The 14,231-nt window shown below is 39.9% G+C and overlaps 1 non-coding gene across 1 annotated transcript; it reads left to right on the top strand.

Annotated features, from left to right (window-relative positions):
• Positions 1-13,904: 13,904 nt before the first annotated feature.
• On the top strand, positions 13,905-14,011 carry LOC112786987 (small nucleolar RNA R71). Its single transcript, XR_003194426.1, has one exon. It is a non-coding gene; the product is annotated as a small nucleolar RNA R71 (small nucleolar RNA).
• Positions 14,012-14,231: the final 220 nt, after the last annotated feature.

The raw sequence follows: 14,231 nt of genomic DNA on the forward strand, positions 1-14,231 counted from the left end.
TGGGACGAGAACTAGGTCAAAACGCGGCCCGAAATCACCCCCAGCATTTTCTGTTAATTTTACAGATCGCGCTTGTCACACATACACGTCGGTCACGCGTGCGCGTCATTTGGCGAATTTCCTTGTCACGCGTACGCGTCGTCCACGTGTGCGCGTCAATTGGAGATTTTTCTTGCCTGACGTGTACGCATCGCTCGTGCTTTTTGCTCGGCGCGCATTCGCATCATCTATGTGTGCATGTCACTTGTATTCTGTGCGAGGCACGCGTCCGCATCGTCCATGCGTGCGCGTCGCTGCCATTTTCTTCAAAACTCAATTTTGTGCGTTCCTTCCATTTTTGCATGTTTCCTTTCTATCCTCTAGGCCATTCCTGCCCTATAAACTCTGAAATCACTTAACACACATATCAAGGCATCGAATGGTAATAAAGGATAATTAAAATTGACAGTTTAAAGGCCTAGGAAACATGTTTTCAATCATAGAACAAAAATAGGAAGGAAAATGTAAAACCATGCAATTAGTATGAATAAGTGTATGAAAGATTGATAAAATCCACTCAATTGAATACAAGATAAACCATAAAATAGTGGTTTATCAACCTCCCCACACTTAAACATTAGCATGTCCTCATGCTGAGCTCAAGAGAAGCTATAAAAGAGTGAAGAGGAATGGTAAAACTTATGAAATGCAACCTATCTATATAAATACAACTAAATGAAAAATGTTTCTACCTACTTGGTTTAAAAGTGAATAAATTCTCCAAGAATAAATATAAACTGAATTCCACTAATTCAAATTATAAAATAAAGTACAAGTGAACTTGCAAGAAGAAAGTAGCTCATGAAAGCCGGGAACAAGGAATCGAGCACCGAACCCTCACTGGAAGTGTATACACTCTAATCGCTCAGGTGTTTAAGGTTCGATCTCTCAGAATTCTCTACTAATCTTGCTTTCTAAGGCTTGCTCTTCTTCTACCAATCAACAAAAGTTTAATGCACAGATACACATATCAAGAAGTCTTTTAAGGGTTGTAATGGGGTTAGGATCAATGTAGGATTGTATTTGGCCAAGTGGACTAAAATCTGAATCCTTAATTAACTTAAACTTTCCACCTAACTTTAGACAATCCATGTAATCATAATACCACATCTAACTATCCATTAACTATGTTTTCCACATATTCATGCATCCTAATTTTGAGTATAGTACATATGCATTGCTTTCACCATTTACTTCGGGGCATTTTTGTCCTCTTTTATTATTTGCTCTTTTTCTTTTCTTTTCTCCTTTATTTATCTTTTTTTAATATATATGCCTCTTTTTTTCTTTTGTTTTTCTCAATGCATATGATTAAATTATTGAATGCATGAATATGTTCTAAACATTTCTTTCACATTTTTAGAAAATTCTAACATACTCAATTCTCAAAACAAATATTTCCAAACCCACTTTCTCCACACTTAATTCATAAGAACTCTCACTAGTCTAAGCTAACCTAGGATTCAAATTAAGGACATTATTGTTTTCCGCTTAGAGTTAATGATGTGCTAAAGTAAAGAATAAAAGGGGTAAAATAGGCTCAAATTGGTTTGCAAAGGATAATGAAAGGTTAAGGCCATATGGGTATGTAAGTTTAGTGAAACAAGGCCTCAATCACATAAGTGCATGCATACATTAAACAATGGAAATATAGAATCAAGCAAGACAAAGATCAAAATTTTAGAGAGAACAACACACAACAAAAATAAAATATTGGTTGATAAAATGCAACCAATCAAATAAGCTCAAAAATCTCACAGGTTTTGTGTGTTCGAGCTTTAAACCATGTTCCAGTATAATATTCCTTCAAATAAGTTTAATAAAAAGTTTTAATTTAAATTAGTGAAATATTCTAAAATATTTCTTGAAAAAGAAAATATTACTTCAACCAAGTAGTGGTAAAATATGCACAAAATGTAACAAACATGCAATCAATCATGCAAAAGCAACAATCAACTAACAAAGAAAATTTAAACATTGGTGTTGAGACAGGAAGGTACTAACCTACGAAGATCGGTATCGACCTCCCCACACTTAAAGATTTCACCGTCCACGGTGCATGCGAAGATGTGCAAGTGGACGGGTGGCTCCAACTGACGCTTTTCTCCAAGAATTATGTAGATGGACTTGTTTATTGCCCCATTGAAATGTTTTCTATTTCCCTTCCTCGGTGGCCATCCTGAAAGAAGAGGAAAAAGAAGAAAAGTAACCCAAAAACAAAGATAGGAAACAATTTAAAATTTGGTTGGGTTAATGCCAAATGATGAGAGTCTCAATTACATGGTAGCTAGAACATGCAAGTGAGAAAATAGTAGAAGCACATGGCAAATAAAGAGTGCAAAAATTTGTAACAATGGGGAAGAGAGTGTGGGTAATGCAAGAAAATATAAATTCATGTCAATGCAAAAGGGATACAGATAACATAAAAGATTAGCAGTGATAGATAAATAATATCATCCAACAGTGTAAAACAAGTCACTAAGCACCAAAATAATAGCAGAAAAGATACAACAGTTGAAAAAGAAAATTTAACACCAATGGAAAAATAATAAATTTAGAAAAGAAAATAAAAATATGCACAAAATTAAAATGCAATGAATGAAAGTATGCAAATAAATTAAATAAAATAGAATGGAAGTGAAGAAGGATGAGAAGTTAAAGAGATGAAGAAGAAGAAAGTAAGAAAGGAAGAAGAAAGAAGGAGAAAGGAGAGAAGAAAAAGAGAAGAATGGAATCTGCGAAGCGACACGTAAGCATCGCCCATGCGTACGCGTGGGTGTGCAAAAGAAGAGGCGACGCGTAAGCATCGTTCATGCTTACGCATGGTTGAGCAAGAATCCTAGTGACACGTAAGCGTCGTTCACGCGTACGCGTGACCACTGGTTGTGCTAAACGCACAATACCAGCACCAAGGCAGCATAACTCTCGGCCTAATCACCCATTGACGCTGATCTGGCAATCCACGCATACGCGTCACTGACGCTTTCGCGTGGGGTGACTAAAATACGGGTGACGCGCACGCGTCACCCACGCGTACGCGTGGGTTGGCTGGTGCGCAAGGCACCCTTCCTGCACAGCTCCCGCATGACTTTCTGTAAGGTTTAGCGTCGCATGTGACGCGTGCGCGTGGTTCACGCGCACATGTGGGATGTACTTTTCTCTTTTTTTTTATATGCAGTATGCAGAATGCAAAATGCAGATGCTGATGCAGATATTATAAATAAACACTAAGAAAAATAGAATAAAATAAAATTAAGAATAAAACGAAATAAAATAAAACTAAGACTGAAAAAGAACGATTATACCATGGTGGGTTGTCTTCCACCTAGCACTTTTAGTTAAAGTCCTTAAGTTGGACATTTGGGGAGCTCCTTGTCATGGAGGCTTGTGCTTGAACTCATCCAGGAATCCCCACCAGTGTTTGTAATTCCAATAGCCTCCGGGCTCCCAAACTAGACACGTAAAGCCTTCGAGCAAGCTAAAGCAGGTGTTCAGGTCCTAGGGGTGTTAATTATCAGAATGAATTCCAGGATCCCAAACCTTGCTTATGTACGGTCTTCTTGTTGACCATCTTCGTTCCAACCGAGTGATAAGTAATTTGAATTCTCATTGAGATACCCAAACATCTTCCGAGACCTATACAATTTAGTATTCTTCCAACCATGATACTTCAGCCGTGAGCTTTCTACCACAATGAACCTAGGATTGTGTTGCCAACTACTAACCATCTCCCTCTTACTCTTATAGCCACAAAGAGCTCTAAGTTGCACATCCGTCTCAAGAAAAGCATATTCAAGTGGGCTAATTAAGCTTAGAGATGAGATATTTACCCACTTGAATGAAGGGATGGATGGTGGTGGCTTTGGGGGAGAGGTCTCCAACAACCTTGGCAAGGTGATCTCCAGCTCCATTCCCTTGGGCTCTTCTTTGACAACTTCCACCTCTTTGCAAGCTTCTTCAATATCAACCTCTTCCTCTTGGTAGCTTTCTTCCAATTCAATCTCTTCTTCATTTTTCACCAAGGGCATGGGAGGTTGTGCTTCTTCTTCTTTAATCTCCATGTCAAGTCCATTGGGAGAGGATTCAAATGTAGATAAGAATTCATCAATAATTGAATCCATCTCTTGATCATTCCCTTCAAAGTCTTCAACCATGATATGCCTTGGAGGTTGTACACCCTCCTCAACATCAAATTCAAACTCCTTAGAAGGGGGCTCTATGACTGGGCTTTTCCATGGACGTTCCACATCTCCTAAGTCTTCGACCACTTCTTCCTCTTCAACGATTACAGCTTCCTCCAATTGTTCCAATACAGAGTCATGCTGCTCACTGTCCACCGAAGTTTCTAGCTTCTCTTTCATGCTGCGTTCTTCAGTAGATTCTCCACGTGAAGCCATGGGGGTTCCTTGAGTGTTCAAACATTGGGAAGGTAATTGATTTATCGCTTTCTCTAGTTGATGAAGGGTTGCATGAAATTGATCTACTGTTTCCTTGAGGCGAGCCTGTGATTCTTGGGTAGATGGATTTGGACATGGTGCATATGGAAGTGGTGGTCCTTGGGGGTAATTGGGTTGGAATTGGGGTGGATAAGGGTTGGAGTCATATGGAGGTGAATGGTGTAAAGGGGCTTGTGAGTAAGGTGGTTCAAAGCTATGTTGGGGAGGTGGTTCATAAGCATATAGTGGGGCTTGTTGGTAACTACACGGGGTCCACCATATTCATCATCTTGGCACACTCCCTGGAATGGCTCTTGACCATAGTAAATTGGTGGAGGTGGTTTGTCACGAAGGGGTCCACCATGACTATTGTCTTGGCATGCTTTGTAGAATGGTCGTTGTCCATGGTATCTTGGAAGGTGTTGTTGCCAAAAGGGTTGATCAGATCCTTGTGGCTCCTTCCATCTGTGGTTGTTTCGACCTTGATGCATGTTCTTATTATAGCTTCCATTCCTTTCAATAACATTAGAACCAAACTCAAAGCGACGGGGGTGAGAACTCATAGTAGCTAATAAAAATTAAAAAAAACAAAAACAAAAAATAAAAACAAATAAACAAGTAAAATAAAATATTTGCAATAACCAATAATAAGGCACACGTTTGCAATTCCCCGGCAATGGCGCCATTTTGATGAACGGAAGATTGATGGTTTAGAATTCACGATAAATTCTCGTTGCAAGTATAGTTTCTAAACCAAGCAATAATCCTTTCATACAAAAACTTGTTTGTCACTTAAGCAAACCCAATAAAATTGATAACCAAAGTATTGAAATCTCGGTTCGTCTCTCAAGGAATTGCAGGGAAGTATGATTTATTATTGGTTATGGAAAAGGGTATATTTTTGGCTTTTTGAAATAAGGAAACAGGAGAATAAATTGGCAATTATTAAAGTAAATTAATAATTATGAAAAACTCTTGGCAAGGTATGAGAACTGGAAATTCCATCCTAGTTATCCTTATCAGGTGTGATGAGAGTTGTTATTGCTCCCACTTAGTTAACCCTTACTAAATAAAGGAAAGTCAAGTGGACTAACTAATTTGATTCTTCAAGTCCTAGTCAACTCCTATGGAAAGACTAGCTTTAGAGGGATCCAAATCAATCAGCAATTTTCAATTTTCAATCAACAGCTAAGTTTGACAACTCAAGTGTCACCACTTACTCAACCAAAGCCAAAAGGGAGAAAAATCTAAATTATTTATATCATAATTAGAAGAAAGCAATCATAAATCTGAAATACCTCAAATTGCATTAAATAAAGAAATCAAATCTAACATGGAGAGTTCATAAACCAAATTGGGAAAATAAACAATCAAAGTAATAGAATAAATAAAAGTAGAAGAGAAACATAAATTAAAGGAACATTGAACCTGGAATTGAGAAGCAATCCTAAAACTAAGAAAAATCATAATCCTACAACCTAAGAGAGAGGAGAGAACCTCTCTCTCTGATGCACGGAAAACTTGTCTCTTAACAAATTTCCTTCGGCAAGTGTACCGAATTTGTCGTCAAGTAGAAACTCACAATAGAGTGAGGTCGAATCCCACAAGGATTGATTGATCAAGCAACTTTAATTAGAGTAATGTTCTAGTTGAGCGAATCTAGGATTTGATTTTAGAATTGCAGAAAATAAAATGGCGGGAAGGTAAATGACAGAAAAAGTAAATGCTAGAATTAAAGAACTGAAAGTAAATTACTGAAGTAAATTGCAGAATTGTAAATGGGAATGGGGGAATTGCTCATAAAAGTAAGTAACAGAAAATAAAGAGAATGGGTAAGATCAGAAATGGGGAGTTCATTGGGCTTAGGAGATGTTGCATTCTCCGGATCAATTTCATTTTCATCTCTTCCTCAATCAATGCACTCATTGATCTCCTTGGCAATCTTAAGTGATTGAATTACAATTTCTTGTAATTCAATCTCTCAAATCTTAATCAATAGCCAATTCTTTGGTCAATTGCTCATGAGAAGAGATGAAGTATGGTCACTGATTATACCACATGCATTTCCCAAATCAAGTGTTGAGAGGATTATAGTCACATATCTATCCAAACCCAATTTGGTCCAGCATGAGAAAGCATTTCTAGCTTGATCTCTTTATTCCTCTGTCAAGGTTCAGAAAAGATCCAAGTATGAATAGCTTCTTTTCCAAGATAACTACCCAATTGGATGAAGATCGAAAGCTTTCAAGTAAAATCAAGAGAAAAGATAGAAGAAGAATAATGAAAACTAGTATTGATCCATCAAATTACAACAGAGCTCCCTAACCAAATGAAAGGGGTTTAGTTGTTCATAGCTCTGGAAAATGAAAACAAAGATGGAGAATACATGATGATACTAGAAGTGCAGAGAAAGTAAATACAAAGAGTAATTCTATGCCAAGAGGCTCCCTATATTTTCCAACTCCCAAAATAATTCAAAGCTACTCTTATATATACTACTCTTCTGTTCTTCTAGTTGATTCTTCAAGTCTTGGGTATGGGCCTTTGGATCTTGAGTTTGAAGCAGTTTTCTTCTTCATTGGGCTTAGCTTTACTTGCAGAGAGAAAGTGTGAAGTGGACAGAGACTTTAGCTCAGGACGTTAGTGGTGTTAACGTTTAGTGAAAATATGGGTTCGAGAACGTTAGTGACATTCAACTTTTTCACTAACGTTCCCTTCCCAAGTAAGAGCCACATTAACCTCAACGTTAGTGGCACAAACGTTGCCACTAACGTTGCCTCTTTGTCCTTCGCGCACGTTATTGGGACTCAACTTTCCCAATAACGTTGAGAAGCCTCTCCCTTCCCTACGTTAGAGTCCACGTTAACTTAGTTAACGTGGCTCTTTTAACGTAGGCTTGCCATCCTTCGAGAACGTTAGTGACACTTAACATTGTCACTAACGTTCCAATATGCCCCTTAGCTCCCACGTTAGAGTCCACGTTAACTAGGTTAACGTGGCTTCTAACGTGGCCATGCTAGCCATCTCCAACGTTAGTGACAAAGTTGAGTGTCACTAACGTTGGCTTAACATTCCCTTATCCACATTAGCTTCCACGTTAACTAAGTTAACGTGGGAGTTAACGTGGCTCATGGTGGCATGTGTGGGCTCCTTCCAACGTTAGTGACAATGTTGGGTGTTACTAACGTTGGCGTCACCTCCCTTCTTCACGTTAACTTCCACGTTAACTAGGTTAACGTGTGAGTTAACGTGGCCTAGTGTGACTTGGCCAACGTTAGTGATAATGTTGAATGTCACTAACGTTGGCTTCCCCCCTTTCTTCTTAACGTTAGCGGCCACGTTAACTAAGTTAATGTGGTGACTAACGTGGCCACTTATGAGCTTGGTCCAACGTTAGTGATAATGTTAAGTGTCACTAACGTTGGCTCCATTTCTTTTCTTCCACGTTAGAGTTCACGTTAACTTAGTTAACTTGACTCTTAACGTGGGCAATGATGGCTTCGAGAGCGTTATTGGTAATCACTTTTCTCATTAACTTTGTAAGTTACTCCCATTCCACGTTAGTGTTAACGTTAGTGTAACTAACGTAGCCACTAATGTGGTTCTTCTTTGCTTCCTTTGTCCTAAAATCAAGCAATAAAGTGCATCAAAAGTTCTAGTCCAAGTCATGGGAAATGCAACATCCAATTTGTCCTTAAATTAATGCAAAATCCTCATGAAATTATGTAAAGTGCACAATGTATGCTTGAATCAAGATGTAAGTGAATAGCTACCCAAAACTAGCTTATTTTCTAAGGAAATGCATGAAACTACCCTAAAAATAGTAAAAAAAAGGTCAGTGAAACTAGCCAAAATGCCCTGGCATCACAACACCAAACTTAAAGCTTGCTTGTCCCTAAGCAAGTACTGGAACAAGAGAATGATGAAAGGAATGCCAAGAGAAATGAGTCATTCTTGTGGAAGTCATGTCCCTGGTTTTATGGTGGTTTCATGCATAGCAACTTAGGTTCATTTCTGGCTTTCAGACCTTTATCATGTCCTAGAATACTCACTGTGATTGCATCCCATGAAACTTTTATTTATTGATCCTTTTGTTGTTATTTTAGGGCTTATTTGTGTTCTTAGGCTAAGTGTTCTGTAAGGGGGCAACTCTTTAAAATAAGCTTTCAGCCAACACTCCCGAACCAGTTGGTTCAAGGTGCTAGGTGTTGAAGCACCCCTAAGGACTTACTTGCTCAAGTCTCTCCCCCATACATACACACCACGGGCATATAGTTTATTTATTTTCTTTTCTTGAGACCTTGGTGTCCAGCACCTCTTTGGGTTACTAAATGCTCTGTAGTGAGGGTTACTCTTGATAGTGGACTTTCAGCTGATAATCTCGAGTTAGTTAACCCAAGTTACCAAGTGATAAGGCACCCCTAAGAGCTTATTCATCCAAGTAGATCCCTCACACAGGAGCACCACAGACACATGTCTCAAGATTAAAACCATTGGTGCCTAGCCTTATTGCTTACTCTTTTTCTTTTATTCCTCAACTTTGATTGTTCTTTCCCTTTTTCTTATTAGGATCTTCTTATTTAGCTAGTCTCATGGGGTGTGTCTCAAGCATAGTATTTATGATAGATAGTTGTCCTTCCACCTTATGGTTGAACCAACTTAGCTAACTTATGACTATACCATAAACTCATGAACTTATTCCATAGTATGAACTCATCTCTAGTCTTTAAAAACACTCATTCTCTTTTTCATTTGATTTAAAGGAAAAAGCATACAAGTAAGCAAAGTAATGATGCAATGATATAAGGACTAGCAATCATAAACCTCTTCAACACAAAAACTTTAAAAGACAGAATTTAAACTAACATGGAAGCAAGTTCTATTTCATACAAGATCTTCCTTATTTAAAACATAGAGAAAAAATGGACCAAAGAAGGAACTCCACCACCTTTTACTCTTGTGGATGTCCATGCTCCCCTTCTTGCTTGTCCTCCTGGTGTTTTTCTTGATTGCTTGTGCTCCCACTTCCCTTGCCTTTTCCAAGCAGCTTCTTCCAGAAACCACCATCTTCCATCTTCTTCTTGAGTGTTTCCTTCTGCTGTTTCACCTTCCTCTCTTCTTGTTCTACAAAATCGTTTTGGACCTCATCATATTTAGGGATGGCATAGTGTAGATTATGCATATTACTGGACATGTAGTTCAACTTGGCTTGAGTGTTGACGTTGAACTCCTTCCTATGTAGTTGCTGTCCTTCATTAAGTACAGTGAACTCATTGAATGCCTTCATCTGGGCTATTTGTCGCTGATTGAGTTCCTGCAAATACTTATCTTGGCGTTCTTGCCTCTCAGTAACTTGATGGATGGTTTGAGTGAGCTGGGAGTATTGTTCCTGTTGCTGCTCCATTTGTTGTTTCTGCCACTCTTCTTGTTGGCTCATCCGGTTTAGTATTTGCTCTTGTCCTTCCATATGTCTCATCCCCAAATCTTCAATAGCTCTTAGAAGGTAATTCATATTCAAGTCGGCTGGGTAAGAATGCTCTCCTTGTTGATATTCTTCCTGATGAGACTCCTCTTGGTGAGCTCCTTCTTTTGCTTTTAGTTTCCCTATTTGTGGCCTTCTTTGTTGCTGAGCAGGTGTAGTATAGGCCATACGCTGGGTTGTCATTAGCCTCCCAGGGTTCACCCAGTCTGGATTGCTACCTCAAAGACCACCTTGGCCCTTGTGCATAATCGGAGAATGGTGCTGGGGTACCAAAGCCTGGCACCTGATTCAAGTTTCTCAGCTGAATCTTGAATTCCCTCAGCTATAAGTTCATGCACATTGATTTCTCCACCTTGTACTAGGCAATGTACCATAGTTGCTCGATTAATATTTACCTCTGAATTATTTCCAGCTGGGAGAATAGACCTCCTCACGAGTTCAAACCACCCCTTGGCTTCTGGGCTAAGGTCTCCCCTCTTGATGAACCGGGGTCTCCCATCTCCATACCTCTCCCAGTCAGCTGCTATAACACAGATGTCAGTCACGATCTCAGTGAGCTCATCATTGTCTTGGCTTTTACTTATCCTTGCATGATAGCTGGGCTCATCAAAATGTGGTGATTTCAGGTGAAGAGTTCTTATCATAGCATTTGGGCTGAAGTCCACCTCCTTTCCTCTTACATAGCTTTTGAAGGTTGGGGCCCTGGTTTTGTCTTCTCTGACCACATTTGTGTAGAATTCTTTGATGAGATTTGCATTGATCTTCCCCTCTGGATTGGTGAGCATTTGCTACCCTCTTTCTTCAATCTTCTCCCGAATCTGTGGGCAGTCGTCTTCATTGATTTGGAAGGTTAACTCGGACAGTATCTTTTTGAGCTTTATCTGCTCAAATTCTCGTTCATGGAAGGCATTCTTGAATCTCTTCTCATCGAAAGGAATGTTCTCCATTGGTTCCTTCCTCTTATGCCTCTTGGAGCTTGATGATGCCATGAATGAAGTTAATGCGAAAAGGGTGTAGTGAAGGAAAGAAATGTGGGATTTAGAGAGTGGGAAGTTGACGAACTAGTTGCTGGAAAGTGAAGTACAAGGGATATGAATTTCGAATGTGGAGATGGTGCGGATTGGATCCACTTATATAGAGAAGTGATGAAGAGATGAAAGGTGTGGATTGATGGGGTTGGTGTATGATGAACGGATGGGGTTTTGTATGGAGTAAGCACGAGGATTACCAACTTTATGATGGAGTTGGTTCAGTTTCCAAGTTTGTTCTTCCTCCAATGTTGCATGGCAACCATTCTCAATGCATTCCCCCTTGAGGCACGTGTGTAGTACCCTCTTCATGAAGTGGCCGAACCTTCCTCATTAAATTGTCCAATCAATCTCCTTCAATGCTCCTTTCCCTTCCCTATAAAGATCAAATAAGAAAAGTAAGAAATATCATAAAAAAATCAATTTAAATTTTTACGGCTAGAATAATAAAGAGAAGAAAAGATTTTGTTTATTCATGAACTCCAACTAACTAACTAACTGTGTATCCTTATATGCACATTGGTGGCACCATGGGGTGACACCAAACTTAGTTTGGAGCACTGTGATGAAAAGTTCTGTTCAAAGCTCCAAGACTAGCATGCTCTCAGTTACATTCATGCTTTCTTGGCATGCTTTGAACACCAAACTTGTTCTTCACTATATACTGCAATATAAGGACTTCACCAAGTTTGGGTTGGAATTCAAGAATATTGATTTATTCACTAGTAAAAGCTAATAAAACATGGGTTGCCTCCCATGAAGCGCTTCTTTAGCGTCACTAGCTTGACGTTTCTCCTTCATCAGGGAGGTTGATAATGCTTCAAGTCCTCCCCTCTTGCCTTGGACTTATATCCATTGGTTGTATCAATGATCTCTACATGTTCCAAGGAGAGAACTCTGTTGATAGTAAAGACCTTAGGTAACTGGGATGGTACAGTGGGGAGATTAGGGGGGATATCTGGGAAGTAAGCTGAGATCACTTTATCTCCTGGAGGGAAGTCTTCCGTAGGGATCTTCTTGTTCCTCCACCCCCTTGGTACCTTCTTCTTTGTCCCTTTTGATGCTGCCTTGCTCTTGGCTACTTCTTCTTCTAAGGGAATTTTGTTGTTGTCTTCACATGCCTCCGGTGGTTTAGGTTCCTCCAGCTTCTCCTTGAGCTGTGACAATTGTTGTTTGCCTTGTTCATCATTCAGTGGGGTTTTCAGATGTGTTGGTTGTGCTTCAGTGCTTGTTTCCTCTGTCAGCATCTCATTATGATCATTGCTTGGTTCTTTGTTTTCTTGGTCTGCTTCTTGTGATAGTTTGAAGACATTAAAGCTGAGTTGTTCATCATGGATCCTCAATATAAGCTCCCCTCACTCCACATCTATGAGTGCTCTGGCTGTGGCTAGGAATGGTCTTCCTAATATGATTGGGTGAGTGTGAGTCTCTTCCATGTCCAAGATGACAAAGTCTGTGGGAAGAAAGTATTTCCCAACCTTTAACAACACGTTTTTCACCACCCCTATTGCTTGTTTTTGAGTTTTGTCAGCCAGCTTGATGACTACATCTGTGGGCAATATCTCATTGATCTGCAGCCTCTTTAGCAGGGATAAGGGCATTAAGTTGATGCTTGCTCCCAAATCGCAGAGTGCTCTATCAAACATTGTTTCCCCTATGGCACAGGGGACATGAAAACTCCCTGGATCTTTTCTTTTCGTAGGCAACTGTGGTTGAATGAGGGCACTGCACTCCTTGTTCATCACTATAGTTTGGCCTCCCTTGAGTGAGCTTTTCCTAGGAAGCAGTTCCTTCATATACTTGATGTATGCAGGCATTTGTTGGATAGTCTTGATGAACGGTATGTTCACATGCAAAGATACAAACAAGTCAAGAAATCTTGAGTATATTCTCTTCTCCACAGCACCATTAAGCAGTTGGGGAAAAAGTGCATGGAGTCTCAGCAACTCCTGTTTTGAGATTTCTGGTTCTTGGTAATCTTTTTCCCCCTCCGCTACTGAGGTATCTTCAGGTTGTTCTGACAGCTTGCTTGGCTTGTCCTCAGTCTCCTTATCACTTATAGTGACCATCTTGCAATCTTTTCATCTTACTTTCTTTGTTTCACCTCTCAGATTCTTCTCTGTGTCACTTGGGAATCCATCTGTGGGTTTGGGAATTTGTTCAGAGAGATACCCCGCTTAAGATTCTAACCTCTTGATTGTGTCTCCCTGGTTCTTGAAACTGGCTCGCAGTTCCTCCTTGAACACCTTGTTGTCTTGAATTTCCTTCCTTATGCCTTCAAGTAGATTCTCAATCCTTGAGATTCTTTCATCAAATGATGATAAGTCAGGCTGAGGAGGGTTATTCTAGCCTTGATATAAATGTGGAGAGGTGTTGTTATGGGGGTGTTGATATGGTCTAGATGTGAAGTGTTGGTGGGCTGCATTGTTTGGATTTGGGCATCTTTGATCAAGGCTTTGGTCTTGTTGATTTCCCCATCCAAAGTTTGGGTGATTCCTCCATCCAGGGTTGTAGGTCTTGGAGTATGGATCATGGTTTTGCCTAGGTGAATTCCCAATGTAGTTAGCTTGCTCCTGACTACCCTCTGCTTCTTCATTCACTCCTTCTTGGGTTGTTGATGAAGTGGAGATTGTTGCTACTTGGTTTCTCTCCATCTTCTTGGTGAGGTCAGCCAGCTGCTGGGTAATGAGCTTGTTTTGGGCCAGCAGAGCATCTACATTGTTTAGCTCCATTACTCCTCTTGTATTCCCTCTTTCGGAAGCATAGAAGTAGTCGTTCTCTGCTACTGTTTCAATGACATCTATGGCCTCCTCAATGGTCTTCTTCTTGTTCAAAGATCCTCCAGATGAATGGTCTACTACCTTCTTTGACTCATAAGAGATCCCTTCATAGAAAATGTGCAGCTGCACCCATTCATTGAACATATCTAGTGGGCACCTCTTTGTTAGGTCTTTAAACCTCTCCCATGCTTCATATAGAGTCTCACCATCTTATTGCCTGAAAGTTTGGACCTCAGCTCTCAGCCTATTGATTCATTGAGGAGGGTAAAATCTTGCTAAGAATTTGTTCACCACATCTTCCCAAGTTGTCAAGCTCTCCCCTGGGAAAGACTCCAGCCACTTGGCTGCCTTATCCTTGAGTGAAAATGGAAATAAGAGCAGTCTATAGGCGTCAGGATGTACACCATTAGACTTCACTGTGTCACATATTCTCAGGAAGGTGGTTAGATGTTGATTGGGGTCCTCT

The sequence above is a fragment of the Arachis hypogaea genome, chromosome 20 (genome assembly GCF_003086295.3).
Source record: "Arachis hypogaea cultivar Tifrunner chromosome 20, arahy.Tifrunner.gnm2.J5K5, whole genome shotgun sequence".
NCBI classification, from domain to species: Eukaryota; Viridiplantae; Streptophyta; class Magnoliopsida; order Fabales; family Fabaceae; genus Arachis; species Arachis hypogaea.